Genomic DNA, 19,839 nt, shown 5'->3' on the forward strand with positions numbered 1-19,839 from the left:
GTGTGTGGTTGTGCGTGTATGTCTACAGGTGTTTATGTATGTGTGTGGTTGTGCGTGTATGTCTACAGGTGTTTACGTGTGTGTATGTCTACAGGTGTTTAGGTATGTGTTTGGTCGTGTGTGTATGTCTACAGGTGTTTATGTATGTGTGTGGTTGTGCGTGTATGTCTACAGGTGTTTACGTGTGTGTATGTCTACAGGTGTTTAGGTATGTGTTTGGTCGTGTGTGTATGTCTACAGGTGTTTATGTATGTGTGTGGTTGTGTGTGTATGTCTACAGGTGTTTACGTGTGTGTATGCCTACAGGTGTTTAGGTATGTGTTTGGTCGTGTGTGTATGTCTACAGGTGTTTACGTGTGTATGTCTACAGGTGTTTATGTATGTGTGTGGTTGTGTGTGTATGTCTACAGGTGTTTATGTATGTGTGTGGTCGTGTGTGTATGTCTACAGGTGTTTAGGTGTGTGTGGTTGTGCGTGTATGTCTACAGGTGTTTATATGTGTGTGTATGTCTACAGGTGTTTATGTATGTGTGTGGTCGTGTGTGTATGTCTACAGGTGTTTACGTGTGTATGTTTACAGGTGTTTAGGTGTGTGTGGTTGTGTGTGTATGTCTACAGGTGTTTACGTGTGTATGTTTACAGGTGTTTAGGTGTGTGTGGTCGTGTGTGTATGTCTACAGGTGTTTACGTGTGTATGTTTACAGGTGTTTAGGTGTGTGTGGTTGTGTGTGTATGTCTACAGGTGTTTATGTATGTGTGTGGTCGTGTGTGTATGTCTACAGGTGTTTATGTATGTGTGTGGTCGTGTGTGTATGTTTACAGGTGTTTAGGTGTGTGTGGTTGTGCGTGTATGTCTACAGGTGTTTACGTGTGTGTGTATGTCTACAGATGTTTACGTGTGTGTGTATGTTTACAGGTGTTTAGGTGTGTGTGGTTGTGCGTGTATGTCTACAGGTGTTTAGGTGTGTGTGGTTGTGCGTGTATGTCTACAGGTGTTTATGTATGTGTGGTTGTGTGTGTATGTCTACAGGTGTTTACGTGTGTGTGTGTGTGTGTGTATGTCTACAGGTGTTTAGGTGTGTGTATGTCTACAGGTGTTTAGGTGTGTGTGGTTGTGTGTGTATGTCTACAGGTGTTTACGTGTGTGTATGTCTACAGGTGTTTACGTGTGTGTATCTACAGGTTTTTAGGTGTGTGTGTGGTTGTGTATGTATTTCCACAGGTGTTTATGTGTGTGTGTGTATGTCTACAGGTGTTTATGTGTGTGTATGTCTACAGGTGTTTACGTGTGTGTGCATGTCTACAGGTTTTTAGGTGTGTGTGTGGTTGTGTGTGTATGTCTACAGGTGTTTAGGTGTGTGTATGTCTACAGGTGTTTACGTGTGTGTATGTCTACTGGTGTTTACGTGTGTGTGTGTCTACTGGAGTTTGTGTGTATGTGTACAGCTGTTTAGGTGTGTGTGTATGTCTACAGGTGTTTGTGTGTGTGGTTGTGTGTGTATGTCTACAGGTGTTTACGTGTGTGTATGTCTACAGGTGTTTACGTGTGTGTGTGTGTGTCTACTGGAGTTTGTGTGTGTGTATGTGTACAGGTGTTTACGTATGTGTGGTTGAGTGTGTATGTCTACAGGTGTATGTGTGTGTGGTTGTGTGTGTAGATCTACAGGTTTTTAGGTGTGTGTGGTTGTGTGTTTATGTCTACAGGTGTTTACGTGTGTGTGTGTCTACAGGTTTTTAGGTGTGTGTATGTGTGGTTGTGTGTGTATGTCTATAGCTGTTAACGTGTGTGTGTGTATGTCTACAGGTGTTTAGGTGTGTGTGTGTCTACAGGAGTTAATGTGTGTATCTACAGGTGTTTTGGTGTGTGTGTCTACAGGAGTTTGTGTGGGTCTACAGGTGTTTAGGTGTGTGTGTATATCTACAGGTGTGTGTGTATCTACAGGTGTTTAGGTGTGTGTGTGTGTCTACAGGTGTCTAGGTGTGTGTGTGTGTCTACAGGAGTTTGTGTGTGTGTCTACAGGAGTTTGTGTGTCTACAGGTGTTTTGGTGTGTGTGTCTACAGGAGTGTGTGTGGTTGTGTGTGTCTACAGGTGTTTAGGGGTGTGTGTGTGTATATATATCTACATGTGTTTAGGTGTGTGTGTGTCTACAGGTGTTTTGGTGTGTGTGTGTGTGTGTGTGTATGTCTACATGTGTTTATTTTTGTGTGGTTGTGTCTACAGGTGTTTAGGTGTGTGTGTATATATCTACAGGTGTTTAGGTGTGTGTGTGTCTACAGGAGTTTGTGTGTGTCAACAGGTGTTTCGTTCTGTGTGTGTGTATATCTATAGGTGTTTTGGTGTGTGTGTGTCTAAAGGAGTTTCTGTGTGTGTCAACAGGTTTTGTTGTGTGTGTATCTACAGGTGTTTTGGTGTGTGTATGTCCACTGGTTTTAGGTGTGTGTGTGGTTGTGTGTGTATGTCTACATGTGTTTACGTGTGTGTGTATTGTCTACAGGTGTTTACGTGTGTGCATGTCTACTCTACAGGTGTGTGTGTGGTTGTGTGTGTATGTCTACAGGTGTTTACGTGTGTGTGTATGTCTACAGGTGTTTAGGTGTGTGTGTGTGTATATCTACAGGAGTTAATGTGTGTGTGTATGTCTACAGGTGTTTAGGTGTGTGTGTGTGTATGTCTACAGGTGTGTGTGTGTGTGTTTAGGTATCTGTATAAATATGTATGTGTATATGAGCAAGTGTATAAATATGTGTCTGTATGGGTATAAGTGTGTGTGGTTCTAAATATATGTGTGTACATATGTGTATGCGCACAAATGTGTATACGAAATTGGTGGGTGTGTATAAATGTGCATGTATATAGTGGTATAGTGTGCATACATTTTGTGTGTATTTTTATGTGCGTTATATACAAAAATGCATAAACACAATTGTTAGGATACATAGTGACTTGAGCACTATATTCTATTGGCCAATAAACATTTAGCAACACAGTAAGTGTGTCTCATATCTTGCTGTCCGTGTGTCTCATATCTTGCTGTCCGTGTGTCTCATATCTTGTGTGTCTCATATCTTGCTGTCCGTGTGTCTCATATCTTGTGTGTCTCATATCTTGCTGTCCGTGTGTCCAATATCTTGTGTGTCTCATATCTTGCTGTCCGTGTGTCTCATATCTTGTGTGTCTCATATCTTGCTGTCCGTGTGTCTCATATCATGAGTGTCTCATATCTTGTTGTCCGTGTGTCTCATATCATGAGTGTCTCATATCTTGCCGTATGCGTGTCTCATATCTTGCTGTCTATGTGTCTCATATCGTGTGTGTCTCATATCATGAGTGTCTCATATCTTGCTGTGTGTGTGTCTCATATCTTGCTGTCTGTGTGTCTCATATCTTGTGTGTCTCATATCTTGCTGTCCGTGTGTCTATATTCGGTATATATGTACCGCTGTCTGGTTATTTTTTATATATGTATATATATGTACCGCTGTCTGGTTATTTTTTATATATGTATATATATGTACCGCTGTCTGGTTATTTTTTATATATGTATATATATATATACTGCTGTCTGGTTATTTTTTTATATATATATATATATATATATATATATATATATATATATATATATATATATATATATATATGTACTGCTGTCTGGTTATTTTTTTATATATGTATATATATGTACCGCTGTCTGGTTATTTTTTATATATGTATATATATATATACTGCTGTCTGGTTATTTTTTATATATATATATATATATATATATATATATATATATATATATATATATATATATATATATATATATATATATATGTACTGCTGTCTGGTTATTTTTTTATATATGTACCGTTGTCTGGCTCCTGTTTGGTTATTTTTTATATATATGTGTGTGTATGTATATGTATGTGTACCGTTGTCTGGCTCATAAAAATGCTCCTAAATTTTAAAAAGATATATTCCGTATCTGCATAGATATCACAGGCACTCAATAAAAAAGAAAAAAAAAAGATTTACATATTATTTGAAACAGAGTGACGGTTCCTTTATCTGATATATAATCTATCTATCTATCTATCTATCTATATCTATCTATCTATATCTGTCTATCTATATCTATCTATATCTCATCTATCTATCATCTATCTATCATCTATCTATCTATCATCTATCTATCTATCTATCTATCTATCTATCTATCTATCTATCTATCTATCTATCTATCTATATCTGCCTGTCTATCTATCTATCTATCTATCTATATCTGCCTGTCTATCTATCTATCTATCTATCTATCTATCTATCATCTATCTATCTATCTATCTATCTATCTATCTATCTATCTATCTATCATACCTTACATTGTGGGTGGGGTTGACAGAGGCAGGAAATGGCTAATTAGGGCAGGACATGGGCTGTGCTTGCAGTAATCGTCCCCTGAGTTCAGTTCTGGGTCAGTGAACATTAGCATCAGTGATACCTGCCTCGCACATTGATAAAAAGCTGATATTCTGGTTCTGTCATGTGGAAGTGAGCTGAGACTGGGTAAGTAAATGGGACGCGGTTTTCTATAATAATAATATCTACATAAGCTCCTATACTGGTGCAGAGGACACTACTTGTGTATTACATGGGCATATCCCTATAAATCATAGATGGGGCACTCCTGATGTTCCAGAACTATATTACCCATGATGCTTAGGCACTATTAAGTCCAGTTGAGCACCATGGGAAATGTAGTTCTGAAACATGTGGAGGGTCAAGGTTACCCACCCCAGCTATAAATAAAACATGTTACGGTATATTATTAGATTAATAGATCTCTATTGTGCACCAATAAACTACAGATCCAAACATAACTAAAGGCACAAGCAGGGTAATATACAAATATGCAAAAAGCTAAAATGTTACTGTTGTTGATGCAGGAAAAAGTCCACTGTTTACATCGTAATATTCTACTCCACATTATTGTTTGTATTTAAGTAATAAGGTAATGGTGTGTAACACCTGCTGTATTCTGTCTGTCTATACCTCAGTGATTGTATGCATACCCCCAACTGTCCCGATTTTCACGGGACAGTCACGATTTTAAGGGTCTGTCCTGGGTTGCTAGCCATCTGTCACAATTTGCCCCAGGCATTAAATATATATATATTTTTTTAATTCTGTTGGGCCCATACTCAGAAGCAGCTGACTTTGCTCTCACAGGGTTAGATACCTGTTAGATTCCCTGTAGAAAAGGAATGGTGTGTGTGGGTTAAGCAGGAGTAAGAAGGCTGTATACACTCTGACCACAGGTAATGGTGACCTTTCTAACCTACCTCTGGTAGTGATGATGTCTAACCCCTGGTGATAATACTAGCATGCCTTCAGTTTTATACAATGAGCAGTGCTAATACCAGGGTAACGAACAGTGGCAGCCGCAGACTGCCAGTTAATGTGCTTGCCAACCCCAGGACCCCATACAATGAATTACAGATACACATATATGATGTAGTGTGTGTGTCTATCTGTATCCCTAACTGTGTGTGTATCTGTATGTATGTTTATGCTATGTAGTGTGTGTATGTATAAATGTAAGCTATGTAGTGTGTGTATGTGTATCTGCATGTATAAGTGTGTATCTGCATGTATAAGTGTATGCTATGTAGTGTGTGTGTATCTGTATGTATAAGTGTATACTATGTAGTGTCTGTGTATCTGCATATATAAGTGTATGCTGCATGTATAAGTGTATGCTATGTAGTGTGTGTGTATCTGCATGTGTAAGTGTATGCTATGTTATGTGTATGTGTATCTGCCTGTATACGTGTATGCTATGTAGTGTGTGTATATCTTCATGTGTAAGTGTATGCTATGTAGTGTGTGTGTGTGCATCTGCATGTATAAGTGTATGCTATGTAGTGTGTGTGTGTGTGTGTGTGTCTGCATGTATAAGTGTATGCTATGTAGTGTGTGTGTATCTGCATGTGCAAGTGTATGCTATGTAGTGTGTGTGTGTGTATCTGCCTGTATAAGTGTATGCTATGTAGTGTGTGTGTGTGTATCTGCATGTATAAGTGTATGCTATGTAGTGTGTGTGTGTGTGTGTCTGCATGTATAAGTGTATGCTATGTAGTGTGTGTGTGTATCTGCATGTGTAAGTGTATGCTATGTAGTGTGTGTGTGTGTGTCTGCATGTATAAGTGTATGCTATGTAGTGTGTGTGTGTATCTGCATGTGTAAGTATATGCTATGCAGTGTGTGTGTGTATCTGCATGTATAAGTGTATGCTATGTAGTGTGTGTGTGTGTCTGCATGTATAAGTGTATGCTATGTAGTGTGTGTGTGTATCTGCATGTGTAAGTATATGCTATGTAGTGTGTGTGTCTATCTGCATGTGTAAGTGTATGCTATGTAGTGTGTGTGTGTATCTGCATGTATAAGTGTGTGCTATGTAGTGTGTGTATCTGTATGTATAAGTGTATGCTATGTAGTGTGTGTGTATCTGCATGTATAAGTGTATACTATGTAGTGTGTGTGTGTATCTGCATGTGTAAGTGTATGCTATGTAGTGTGCTACTGTGCATTTTTGCTGACTTTAAAGTCCAGAATCTAGAATATTAATGGGGAATGCAGAGAGCAGTTTTAAAGAATTTATTAATAAATGTCCAATTAAGATAAAAAATATTTAGCAATGTCTTTGCAAAAGCTTATTAAATACATAGCTCACATAGCCATACCAGTGGTTTGAGCTTGTGTTTGATTTGCTGCCTGTGTATTAAAATATATGACTTTATTTAGAATTTTATTTATATTACTTTGGTCTTATGATTTTTTAAGCCCCGCCCACCACATTTAATTTTTTTGCCGTCGGAGGGGTCCCTCTTTTGAATTTTGAAATGTTGCGAGGTATGTATTTAAGTGATGATGTGATGGTGTGTGACACCTGCTGTGTTGTGTCTGTCTATAACTGTACCTCAGTGTTTGTATTTAAGTGATGATGTGATGGTGTGTGACATCTGCTGTGTTCTGTCTGTCTGTAACTGTATCTCAGTGTTTGTATTTAAGTGATGAGGTGATGGTGTGTGACACCTGCTGTGTTCTGTCTGTAACTGTACCTCAGTGTTTGTATTTAAGTGATGAGGTGATGGTGTGTGACACATGCTGTGTTCTGTCTGTAGCTGTACCTCAGTATTTGTATTTAAGTGATGAGGTGATGGTGTGTGACACCTGCTGTGTTCTGTCTGTCTGTAGCTGTACCTCAGTATTTGTATTTAAGTGATGAGGTGATGGTGTGTGACATCTGCTGTGTTCTGTCTGTCTGTAGCTGTACCTCAGTATTTGTATTTAAGTGATGAGGTGATGGTGTGTGACACCTGCTGTGTTCTGTCTGTCTGTAACTGTACCCCAGTGTTTGTATTTAAGTGATGAGGTGATGGTGTGTGACACCTGCTGTGTTCTGTCTGTCTGTAACTGTACCCCAGTGTTTGTATTTAAGTGATGAGGTGATGGTGTGTGACACCTGCTGTGTTCTGTCTGTAGCTGTACCTTAGTGTTTGTATTTAAGTGATGAGGTGATGGTGTGTGACACCTGCTGTGTTCTGTCTGTAGCTGTACCTCAGTATTTGTATTTAAGTGATGAGGTGATGGTGTGTGACACCTGCTGTGTTCTGTCTGTCTGTAGCTGTACCCCAGTGTTTGTATTTAAGTGATGAGGTGATGGTGTGTGACATCTGCTGTGTTCTGTCTGTCTGTAACTGTACCTCAGTGTTTGTATTTAAGTGATGAGGTGATGGTGTGTGACATCTGCTGTGTTCTGTCTGTCTGTAACTGTACCTCAGTGTTTGTATTTAAGTGATGAGGTGATGGTGTGTGACATCTGCTGTGTTCTGTCTGTCTGTAACTGTACCTCAGTGTTTGTATTTAAGTGATGAGGTGATGGTGTGTGACACCTGCTGTGTTCTGTCTGTAACTGTACCTCAGTGTTTGTATTTAAGTGATGAGGTGATGGTGTGTGACACCTGCTGTGTTCTGTCTGTAACTGTACCTCAGTGTTTGGATTTAAGTGATGAGGTGATGGTGTGTGACACCTGCTGTGTTCTGTCTGTAGCTGTACCTCAGTGTTTGTATTTAAGTGATGAGGTAATGGTGTGTGACACCTGCTGTGTTCTGTCTGTAACTGTACCTCAGTGTTTGTATTTAAGTGATGAGGTGATGGTGTGTGACACCTGCTGTGTTCTGTCTGTCTGTAGCTGTACCTCAGTATTTGTATTTAAGTGATGAGGTGATGGTGTGTGACACCTGCTGTGTTCTGTCTGTAACTGTACCTCAGTGTTTGTATTTAAGTGATGAGGTGATGGTGTGTGACACCTGCTGTGTTCTGTCTGTAACTGTACCTCAGTGTTTGTATTTAAGTGATGAGGTGATGGTGTGTGACACCTGCTGTGTTCTGTCTGTCTGTAGCTGTACCTCAGTATTTGTATTTAAGTGATGAGGTGATGGTGTGTGACATCTGCTGTGTTCTGTCTGTCTGTAGCTGTACCTCAGTATTTGTATTTAAGTGATGAGGTGATGGTGTGTGACACCTGCTGTGTTCTGTCTGTAACTGTACCTCAGTGTTTGTATTTAAGTGATGAGGTGATGGTGTATGACACCTGCTGTGTTCTGTCTGTAACTGTACCTCAGTGTTTGTATTTAAGTGATGAGGTGATGGTGTGTGACACCTCCTGTGTTCTGTCTGTAACTGTACCTCAGTGTTTGTATTTAAGTGATGAGGTGATGGTGTGTGACACCTGCTGTGTTCTGTCTGTAACTGTACCTCAGTGTTTGTATTTAAGTGATGAGGTGATGGTGTGTGACACCTGCTGTGTTCTGTCTGTAGCTGTACCTCAGTATTTGTATTCAAGTGATGAGGTGATGGTGTGTGACACCTGCTGTGTTCTGTCTCTCTGTAGCTGTACCTCAGTATTTGTATTTAAGTGATGAGGTGATGGTGTGTGACACCTGCTGTGTTCTGTCTGTAACTGTACCTCAGTGTTTGTATTTAAGTGACGAGGGGATGGTGTGTGACACCTGCTGTGTTCTGTCTGTCTGTAACTGTATCTGTGTTTGTATTTAAGTGATGAGGTGATGGTGTGTGACACCTGCTGTGTTCTGTCTGTAGCTGTACCTCAGTATTTGTATTTAAGTGATGAGGTGATGGTGTGTGACACCTGCTGTGTTCTGTCTGTCTGTAGCTGTACCTCAGTATTTGTATTTAAGTGATGAGGTGATGGTGTGTGACACCTGCTGTGTTCTGTCTGTAACTGTACCTCAGTGTTTGTATTTAAGTGATGAGGTGATGGTGTGTGACACCTGCTGTGTTCTGTCTGTCTGTAACTGTACCTCAGTGTTTGTATTTAAGTGATGAGGTGATGGTGTGTGACACCTGCTGTGTTCTGTCTGTAGCTGTACCTCAGTGTTTGTATTTAAGTGATGAGGTGATGTTGTGTGACACCTGCTGTGTTCTGTCTGTAGCTATACCTCAGTGTTTGTATTTAAGTGATGAGGTGATGGTGTGTGACACCTGCTGTGTTCTGTCTGTAACTGTACCTCAGTGTTTGTATTTAAGTGATGAGGTGATGGTGTGTGACACCTGCTGTGTTCTGTCTGTAACTGTACCTCAGTGTTTGTATTTAAGTGATGAGGTGATGGTGTGTGACACCTCCTGTGTTCTGTCTGTAACTGTACCCCAGTGTTTGTATTTAAGTGATGAGGTGATGGTGTGTGACACCTCCTGTGTTCTGTCTGTAACTGTACCTCAGTGTTTGTATTTAAGTGATGAGGTAATGGTGTGTGACACCTGCTGTGTTCTGTCTGTCTGTAACTGTATCTCAGTGTTTGTATTTAAGTGATGAGGTGATGGTGTGTGACACCTGCTGTGTTCTGTCTGTAACTGTACCTCAGTGTTTGTATTTAAGTGATGAGGTAATGGTGTGTGACACCTGCAGTGTTCTGTCTGTAACTGTACCTCAGTGTTTGTATTTAAGTGATGAGGTAATGGTGTGTGACACCTGCTGTGTTCTGTCTGTAACTGTACCTCAGTGTTTGTATTTAAGTGATGAGGTGATGGTGTGTGACACCTGCTGTGTTCTGTCTGTAGCTGTACCTCAGTATTTGTATTTAAATGATGAGGTGATGGTGTGTGACACCTGCTGTGTTCTGTCTCTCTGTAGCTGTACCTCAGTATTTGTATTTAAGTGATGAGGTGATGGTGTGTGACACCTGCTGTGTTCTGTCTCTCTGTAGCTGTACCTCAGTATTTGTATTTAAGTGATGAGGTGATGGTGTGTGACACCTGCTGTGTTCTGTCTGTCTGTAGCTGTACCTCAGTATTTGTATTTAAGTGATGAGGTGATGGTGTGTGACACCTGCTGTGTTCTGTCTGTCTGTCTGTAACTGTACCTCAGTATTTGTATTTAAGTGATGAGGTGATGGCGTGTGACACCTGCTGTGTTCTGTCTGTCTGTAACTGTACCTCAGTGTTTGTATTTAAGTGATGAAGTGATGGTGTGTGACAACTCCTGTGTTCTGTCTGTAACTGTACCCCAGTGTTTGTATTTAAGTGATGAGGTGATGGTGTGTGACACCTGCTGTGTTCTGTCTGTAGCTGTACCTCAGTATTTGTATTTAAGTGATGATGTGATGGTGTGACACCTGCTGTGTTCTGTCTGTCTGTAACTGTATCTCAGTGTTTGTATTTAAGTGATGAGGTGATGGTGTGTGACACCTGCTGTGTTCTGTCTGTAGCTGTACCTCAGTATTTGTATTTAAGTGATGAGGTGATGGTGTGTGACACCTGCTGTGTTCTGTCTGTCTGTAGCTGTACCTCAGTATTTGTATTTAAGTGATGAGGTGATGGTGTGTGACACCTGCTGTGTTCTGTCTGTAACTGTACCTCAGTGTTTGTATTTAAGTGATGAGGTGATGGTGTGTGACACCTGCTGTGTTCTGTCTGTCTGTAACTGTATCTCAGTGTTTGTATTTAAATGATGAGGTGATGGTGTGTGACACCTGCTGTGTTCTGTCTGTAACTGTACCTCAGTGTTTGTATTTAAGTGATGAGGTGATGGTGTGTGACACCTGCTGTGTTCTGTCTGTAACTGTACCTCAGTGTTTGTATTTAAGTGATGAGGTGATGGTGTGTGACACCTGCTGTGTTCTGTCTGTCTGTAACTGTATCTCAGTGTTTGTATTTAAGTGATGAGGTGATGGTGTGTGACACCTGCTGTGTTCTGTCTGTAACTGTACCTCAGTGTTTGTATTTAAGTGATGAGGTGATGGTGTGTGACACCTGCTGTGTTCTGTCTGTAACTGTACCTCAGTGTTTGTATTTAAGTGATGAGGTGATGGTGTGTGACACCTGCTGTGTTCTGTCTGTAACTGTACCTCAGTGTTTGGATTTAAGTGATGAGGTGATGGTGTGTGACACCTGCTGTGTTCTGTCTGTAGCTGTACCTCAGTGTTTGTATTTAAGTGATGAGGTAATGGTGTGTGACACCTGCTGTGTTCTGTCTGTAGCTGTACCTCAGTGTTTGTATTTAAGTAATGAGGTGATGGTGTGTGACACCTGCTGTGTTCTGTCTGTCTGTAGCTGTACCTCAGTATTTGTATTTAAGTGATGAGGTGATGGTGTGTGACACCTGCTGTGTTCTGTCTGTAGCTGTACCTCAGTGTTTGTATTTAAGTGATGAGGTGATGGTGTGTGACACCTGCTGTGTTCTGTCTGTCTGTAGCTGTACCTCAGTATTTGTATTTAAGTGATGAGGTGATGGTGTGTGACACCTGCTGTGTTCTGTCTGTCTGTAGCTGTACCTCAGTATTTGTATTTAAGTGATGAGGTGATGGTGTGTGACACCTGCTGTGTTCTGTCTGTAGCTGTACCTCAGTATTTGTATTTAAGTGATGAGGTGATGGTGTGTGACACCTGCTGTATTCTGTCTGTCTGTAGCTGTACCTCAGTGTTTGTATTTAAGTGATGAGGTGATGGTGTGTGACACCTGCTGTGTTCTGTCTGTAACTGTACCTCAGTGTTTGTATTTAAGTGATGAGGTGATGGTGTGTGACACCTGCTGTGTTCTGTCTGTAACTGTACCTCAGTGTTTGTATTTAAGTGATGAGGGGATGGTGTGTGACACCTGCTGTGTTCTGTCTGTAACTGTACCTCAGTGTTTGTATTTAAGTGATGAGGTGATGGCGTGTGACACCTGCTGTGTTCTGTCTGTAACTGTACCTCAGTGTTTGTATTTAAGTGATGAGGTGATGGTGTGTGACACCTGCTGTGTTCTGTCTGTCTGTAGCTGTACCTCAGTATTTGTATTTAAGTGATGAGGTGATGGTGTGTGACACCTGCTGTGTTCTGTCTGTCTGTAGCTGTACCTCAGTATTTGTATTTAATTGATGAGGTGATGGTGTGTGACACCTGCTGTGTTCTGTCTGTAGCTGTACCTCAGTGTTTGTATTTAAGTGATGAGGTGATGTTGTGTGACACCTGTTGTGTTCTGTCTGTATTTGTAACTGTACCTCAGTGTTTGTATTTAAGTGATGAGGTGATGGTGTGTGACACCTGCTGTGTTCTGTCTGTCTGTCTGTAACTGTACCTCAGTGTTTGTATTTAAGTGATGAGGTGATGGTGTGTGACACCTGCTGTGTTCTGTCTGTATTTGTAACTGTACCTCAGTGTTTGTATTTAAGTGATGAGGTGATGGTGTGTGACACCTGCTGTGTTCTGTCTGTAGCTGTACCTCAGTGTTTGGATTTAAGTGATGAGGTGATGGTGTGTGACACCTGCTGTGTTCTGTCTGTAGCTGTACCTTAGTGTTTGGATTTAAGTGATGAGGTGATGGTGTGTGACACCTGCTGTGTTCTGTCTGTAGCTGTACCTCAGTGTTTGTATTTAAGTGATGAGGTGATGGTGTGTGACACCTGCTGTGTTCTGTCTGTCTGTAACTGTACCTCAGTGTTTGTATTTAAGTGATGAGGTGATGGTGTGTGACACCTGCTGTGTTCTGTCTGTAGCTGTACCTCAGTATTTGTATTTAAATGATGAGGTGATGGTGTGTGACACCTGCTGTGTTCTGTCTGTAACTGTACCTCAGTGTTTGTATTTAAGTGATGAAGTGATGGTGTGTGTGACACCTGCTGTGTTCTGTCTGTCTGTAACTGTACCTCAATGTTTGTATTTAAGTGATGAGGTGATGGTGTGTGAACCCTGCTGTGTTCTGTCTGTAGCTGTACCTCAGTATTTGTATTTAAGTGATGAGGTGATGGTGTGTGTAACACCTGCTGTGTTCTGTCTGTCTGTAACTGTACCTCAATGTTTGTATTTAAGTGATGAGGTGATGGTGTGTGAACCCTGCTGTGTTCTGTCTGTAGCTGTACCTCAGTATTTGTATTTAAGTGATGAGGTGATGGTGTGTGACACCTGCTGTGTTCTGTCTGTAGCTGTACCTCAGTGTTTGTATTTAAGTGATGAGGTAATGGTGTGTGACACCTGCTGTGTTCTGTCTGTAGCTGTACCTCAGTGTTTGTATTTAAGTAATGAGGTGATGGTGTGTGACACCTGCTGTGTTCTGTCTGTCTGTAGCTGTACCTCAGTATTTGTATTTAAGTGATGAGGTGATGGTGTGTGACACCTGCTGTGTTCTGTCTCTCTGTAGCTGTACCTCAGTATTTGTATTTAAGTGATGAGGTGATGGTGTGTGACACCTGCTGTGTTCTGTCTGTAACTGTACCCCAGTGTTTGTATTTAAGTGATGAGGTGATGGTGTGTGACACCTGCTGTGTTCTGTCTGTAGCTGTACCTCAGTATTTGTATTTAAGTGATGAGGTGATGGTGTGTGACACCTGCTGTATTCTGTCTGTCTGTAGCTGTACCTCAGTGTTTGTATTTAAGTGATGAGCTGATGGTGTGTGACACCTGCTGTGTTCTGTCTGTAACTGTACCTCAGTGTTTGTATTTAAGTGATGAGGTGATGGTGTGTGACACCTGCTGTGTTCTGTCTGTAACTGTACCTCAGTGTTTGTATTTAAGTGATGAGGTGATGGCGTGTGACACCTGCTGTGTTCTGTCTGTAACTGTACCTCAGTGTTTGTATTTAAGTGATGAGGTGATGGTGTGTGACACCTGCTGTGTTCTGTCTGTCTGTAGCTGTACCTCAGTATTTGTATTTAAGTGATGAGGTGATGGTGTGTGACACCTGCTGTGTTCTGTCTGTCTGTAGCTGTACCTCAGTATTTGTATTTAATTGATGAGGTGATGGTGTGTGACACCTGCTGTGTTCTGTCTGTAGCTGTACCTCAGTGTTTGTATTTAAGTGATGAGGTGATGTTGTGTGACACCTGTTGTGTTCTGTCTGTATTTGTAACTGTACCTCAGTGTTTGTATTTAAGTGATGAGGTGATGGTGTGTGACACCTGCTGTGTTCTGTCTGTCTGTCTGTAACTGTACCTCAGTGTTTGTATTTAAGTGATGAGGTGATGGTGTGTGACACCTGCTGTGTTCTGTCTGTATTTGTAACTGTACCTCAGTGTTTGTATTTAAGTGATGAGGTGATGGTGTGTGACACCTGCTGTGTTCTGTCTGTAGCTGTACCTCAGTGTTTGTATTTAAGTGATGAGGTGATGGTGTGTGACACCTGCTGTGTTCTGTCTGTCTGTAACTGTACCTCAGTGTTTGTATTTAAGTGATGAGGTGATGGTGTGTGACACCTGCTGTGTTCTGTCTGTAGCTGTACCTCAGTATTTGTATTTAAATGATGAGGTGATGGTGTGTGACACCTGCTGTGTTCTGTCTGTAACTGTACCTCAGTGTTTGTATTTAAGTGATGAAGTGATGGTGTGTGTGACACCTGCTGTGTTCTGTCTGTCTGTAACTGTACCTCAATGTTTGTATTTAAGTGATGAGGTGATGGTGTGTGAACCCTGCTGTGTTCTGTCTGTAGCTGTACCTCAGTATTTGTATTTAAGTGATGAGGTGATGGTGTGTGACACCTGCTGTGTTCTGTCTGTAACTGTACCTCAGTATTTGTATTTAAGTGATGAGGTGATGGTGTGTGACACCTGCTGTGTTCTGTCTGTAGCTGTACCTCAGTGTTTGTATTTAAGTAATGAGGTGATGGTGTGTGACACATGCTGTGTTCTGTCTGTCTGTAGCTGTACCTCAGTGTTTGTATTTAAGTGATGAGGGGATGGTGTGTGACACCTGCTGTGTTCTGTCTGTAGCTGTACCTCAGTATTTGTATTTAAGTGATGAGGTGATGGTGTGTGACACCTGCTGTGTTCTGTCTGTAACTGTACCTCAGTATTTGTATTTAAGTGATGAGGTGATGGTGTGTGACACCTGCTGTGTTCTATCTGTCTGTAACTGTACCCCAGTGTTTGTATTTAAGTGATGAGGTGATGGTGTGTGACACCTGCTGTGTTCTGTCTGTAGCTGTACCTCAGTGTTTGTATTTAAGTGATGAGGTGATGGTGTGTGACACCTGCTGTGTTCTGTCTGTCTGTAACTGTACCTCAGTGTTTGTATTTAAGTGATGAGGTGATGGTGTGTGACACCTGCTGTGTTCTGTCTGTCTGTAGCTGTACCTCAGTGTTTGTATTTAAGTGATGAGGTGATGGTGTGTGTGACACCTGCTGTGTTCTGTCTGTCTGTAACTGTACCTCAGTATTTGTATTTAAGTGATGAGGTGATGGTGTGTGACACCTGCTGTGTTCTGTCTCTCTGTAGCTGTACCTCAGTGTTTGTATTTAAGTGATGAGGTGATGGTGTGTGACACCTGCTGTGTTCTGTCTGTCTGTCTGTCTGTAACTGTATCTCAGTGTTTGGATTTAAGTGATGAGGTGATGGTGTGTGACACCTGCTGTGTTCTGTCTGTCTGTAGCTGTATCTCAGTATTTGTATTTAAGTGATGAGGTGATGGTGTGTGACACCTCCTGTGTTCTGTCTGTAACTGTACCTCAGTGTTTGTATTTAAGTGATGAGGTGATGGTGTGTGACACCTTCTGTATTCTGTCTGTCGGTCTGTAACTATACCTCAGTGTTTGTATTTAAGTGATGAGGTGATGGTGTGTGACACCTACTGTGTTCTGTCTGTAGCTGTACCTGAGTGTTTGTATTTAAGTGATGAGGTGATGGTGTGTGACACCTGCTGTGTTCTGTCTGTCTGTAGCTGTACCCCAGTGTTTGTATTTAAATGATGAGGTGATGGTGCGTGACACCTGCTGTGTTCTGTCTGTCTGTAGCTGTACCCCAGTGTTTGTATTTAAGTGATGAGGTTATGGTGTGTGAGAGATCAGATGCACAGTCATGTAAAGGGTTCCGTCCTTGTGTTAGTGACTTTATCAGATGCACAGTCATGTGAAGGGTTCCATCCTTATGTCAGTGACTTTATCAGATGCACAGTCATGTGACAGTTCAGTCCTTATGTCAGTGCCTTTATCAGATGCACAGTCATGTGACAGTTCAGTCCTTATGTCAGTGCCTTTATCAGATGCACAGTCATTTGACAGTTCAGTCCTTGTGTTAGTGACTTTATCAGATGCACAGTCATGTGACAGTTCAGTCCTTATGTCAGTGCCTTTTTCAGATGCACAGTCATGGGACAATTCAGTCCTTATGTCAGTGCCTTTATCAGATGCACAGTCATGTGACAGTTCAGTCATTGTGTTAGTGACTTTATCAGATCCACAGTCATGTGACAGTTCAGTCCTTATGTCAGTGCCTTTATCAAATGCACAGTCATGTGACAGTTCAGTCCTTATGTCAGTGACTTTATCAGATGCACAGTCATGTGACAGTTCAGTCCTTGTGTCAGTGACTTTATCAGATCCACAGTCATGTGAAGGGTTCCATCCTTGTGTCAGTGCCTTTATCAGATGCACAGTCATGTGAAAGTTCAGTCCTTGTGTCAGTGACTTTATCAGATGCACAGTCATGTGACAGTTCAGTCCTTATGTCAGTGCCTTTTTCAGATGCACAGTCATGGGACAATTCAGTCCTTATGTCAGTGCCTTTATCAGATGCACAGTCATGTGACAGTTCAGTCATTGTGTTAGTGACTTTATCAGATCCACAGTCATGTGACAGTTCAGTCCTTATGTCAGTGCCTTTATCAAATGCACAGTCATGTGACAGTTCAGTCCTTATGTCAGTGACTTTATCAGATGCACAGTCATGTGACAGTTCAGTCCTTGTGTCAGTGACTTTATCAGATCCACAGTCATGTGAAGGGTTCCATCCTTGTGTCAGTGCCTTTATCAGATGCACAGTCATGTGAAAGTTCAGTCCTTGTGTCAGTGACTTTATCAGATGCACAGTCATGTGACAGTTCAGTCCTTATGTCAGTGCCTTTATCAAATGCACAGACATGTGACAGTTCAGTCCTTATGTTAGTTCCTTTTTCAGATGCACGGTCATGTGCCAGTTCAGTCCTTGTGTCAGTGCCTTTATCAGATGCACAGTCATGTGACAGTTCAGTCCTTATGTCAGTGCCTTTATCAGATGCACAGTCATTTGACAGTTCAGTCCTTGTGTTAGTGACTTTATCAGATCCACAGTCATGTGACAGTTCAGTCCTTATGTCAGTGCCTTTATCAGATGCACAGTCATGGGACAGTTCAGTCCTTATGTCAGTGCCTTTATCAAATGCACAGTCATGTGACAGTTCAGTCCTTATGTCAGTTCCTTTATCAGATGCACAGTCATGTGCCAGTTCAGTCCTTGTGTCAGTGACTTTATCAGATGCACAATCCACAAATAGAACAGCACCATCCAAAGATAAGTTAAAAGTGTATCTTTATTGGGACATCTCCAAACACAGCACAAAAACACGACGTTTCGGTCAGATAATCACATGATTAAGGTCATCTGACCAAAATGTCGTGTTTTTGTGCTGTGTTTGGAGATGTCCAAATAAAGATACACTTTTAACTTATCTTTGGATGGTGCTGCTCTATTTGTGGATTGGACATTATTTGGGGTCATTGGCAGGACCTGGGTACGTGCACCTCCTTGCAGATTGATGCCGTTTTCATCCTTCCATATATTTTATCAGATGCACAGTCATGTGACAGTTCAGTCCTTGTGTCATTGCCTTTATCAGACGCACAGTCATGTGACAGTTCAGTCATTATGTCAGTGCCTTTATCAGACGCACAGTCATGTGACAGTTCAGTCCTTATGTCAGTGCCTTTATCAGATACAGTCATGTGACAGTTCAATCCTTGTGTCAGTGACTTTATCAGATGTACAGTCATTTGACAGTTCAGTCCTTGTGTCAGTGACTTTATCAGATGTACAGTCATTTGACAGTTCAGTCCTTGTGTCAGGGACTTTATCAGATCCACAGTCATGTGAAGGGTTCCATCCTTGTGTCAGTGCCTTTATCAGATGCACAGTCAAGTGAAGGGTTCCATCCTTGTGTCAGTGACTTTATCAGAGGCACAGCCATGTGACAGTTCCATCCTTGTGTCAGTGACTTTATCAGATGTACAGTCATTTGACAGTTCAGTCCTTGTGTCAGTAACTTTATCAGATCCACAGTCATGTGAAGGGTTCCATCCTTGTGTCAGTGCCTTTATCAGATGCACAGTCATGTGACAGTTCAGTCCTTGTGTCAGTGACTTTATCAGATGCACAGTCATGTGACAGTTTCAGTCCTTATGTCAGTGCCTTTATCAGATGCACAGTCATGTGACAGTTCAGTCCTTATGTCAGTGCCTTTATCAGATGCACAGTCATGTGACAGTTCAGTCCTTGTGTTAGTGACTTTATCAGATCCACAGTCATGTGACAGTTCAGTCCTTATGTCAGTGCCTTTATCAAATGCACAGTCATGTGACAGTTCAGTCCTTGTGTCAGTGACTTTATCAGATCCACAGTCATGTGACGGGTTCCATCCTTTTGTCAGTGCCTTTATCAGATGCACAGTCATGAGAAAGTTCAGTCCTTGTATCAGTGACTTTATCAGATGTACAGTCATGTGACAGTTCAGTCCTTATGTCAGTGCCTTTATCAAATGCACAGTCATGTGACAGTTCAGTCCTTATGTCAGTGCCTTTATCAAATGCACAGTCATGTGACAGTTCAGTCCTTATATCAGTGACTTTATCAGATGCACAGTCATGTGACAGTTCAGTCCTTGTGTCAGTGACTTTTTCAGATGCACAGTCAAGTGAAGGGTTCCATCCTTATGTCAGTGACTTTATTAGATGCATAGTCATGTGACAGTTCAGTCCTTGTGTCAGTGCCTTTATCAGATACAGTCATGTGACAGTTAAGCCCTAATGTCAGTACCTTTAGCAAATGCACAGTCATGTGACAGTTCAGTCCTTATTTCAGTGCCTTTATCAGATACAGTCATGTGACAGTTCAGTCCTTATATCAGTGCCTTTATTAGATACAGTCATGTGACAGTTCAGTCCTTCTGTCAGTTACATTATCAGATGCACAGTCATGTGACAGTTCAGTCCTTATGTCATTGTCTTTATCAGATGCAGAGTCATGTGACAGTTCAGTCCTTATGTCAGTGCCTTTATCAGATGCACAGTCATGTGACTGTTCCGTCCTTGTGTCATTGCCTTTATCAGATGCACAGTCATGTGACAGTTCAGTCCTTGTGTCAGTGCCTTTATCAGATGCACAGTCATGTGACAGTTCAGTCCTTATGTCAGTACCTTTATCAGATGCACAGTCATGTGACTGTTCCGTCCTTGTGTCATTGCCTTTATCAGATGCACAGTCATGTGACAGTTTAGTTCTTATGTTAGTGACTTTATCAGATACACAGTCACGTGACAGTTCAGTCCTTGTGTCAGT

At 41.5% G+C, this 19,839-nt stretch overlaps 1 protein-coding gene across 3 annotated transcripts in view; it reads left to right on the plus strand.

The window, feature by feature from the left end:
• Positions 1-19,839, plus strand: part of FAM83H (family with sequence similarity 83 member H) — a 306,466-nt gene that overhangs the window by 198,440 nt on the left and 88,187 nt on the right. The window contains exon 1 of one of the 3 annotated variants that reach the window (XM_053715489.1): positions 4,441-4,547. The exons of the other annotated variants lie outside the window; for them this stretch is intronic. The gene's annotated coding sequence lies outside the window, so the exon portion shown is untranslated. Of the gene's footprint in view, positions 1-4,440; positions 4,548-19,839 lie in introns of those variants that run through there. 3 annotated transcript variants of the gene reach the window in all.

Source organism: Bombina bombina, chromosome 5, assembly GCF_027579735.1.
Source record: "Bombina bombina isolate aBomBom1 chromosome 5, aBomBom1.pri, whole genome shotgun sequence".
NCBI classification, from domain to species: domain Eukaryota; kingdom Metazoa; phylum Chordata; class Amphibia; order Anura; family Bombinatoridae; genus Bombina; species Bombina bombina.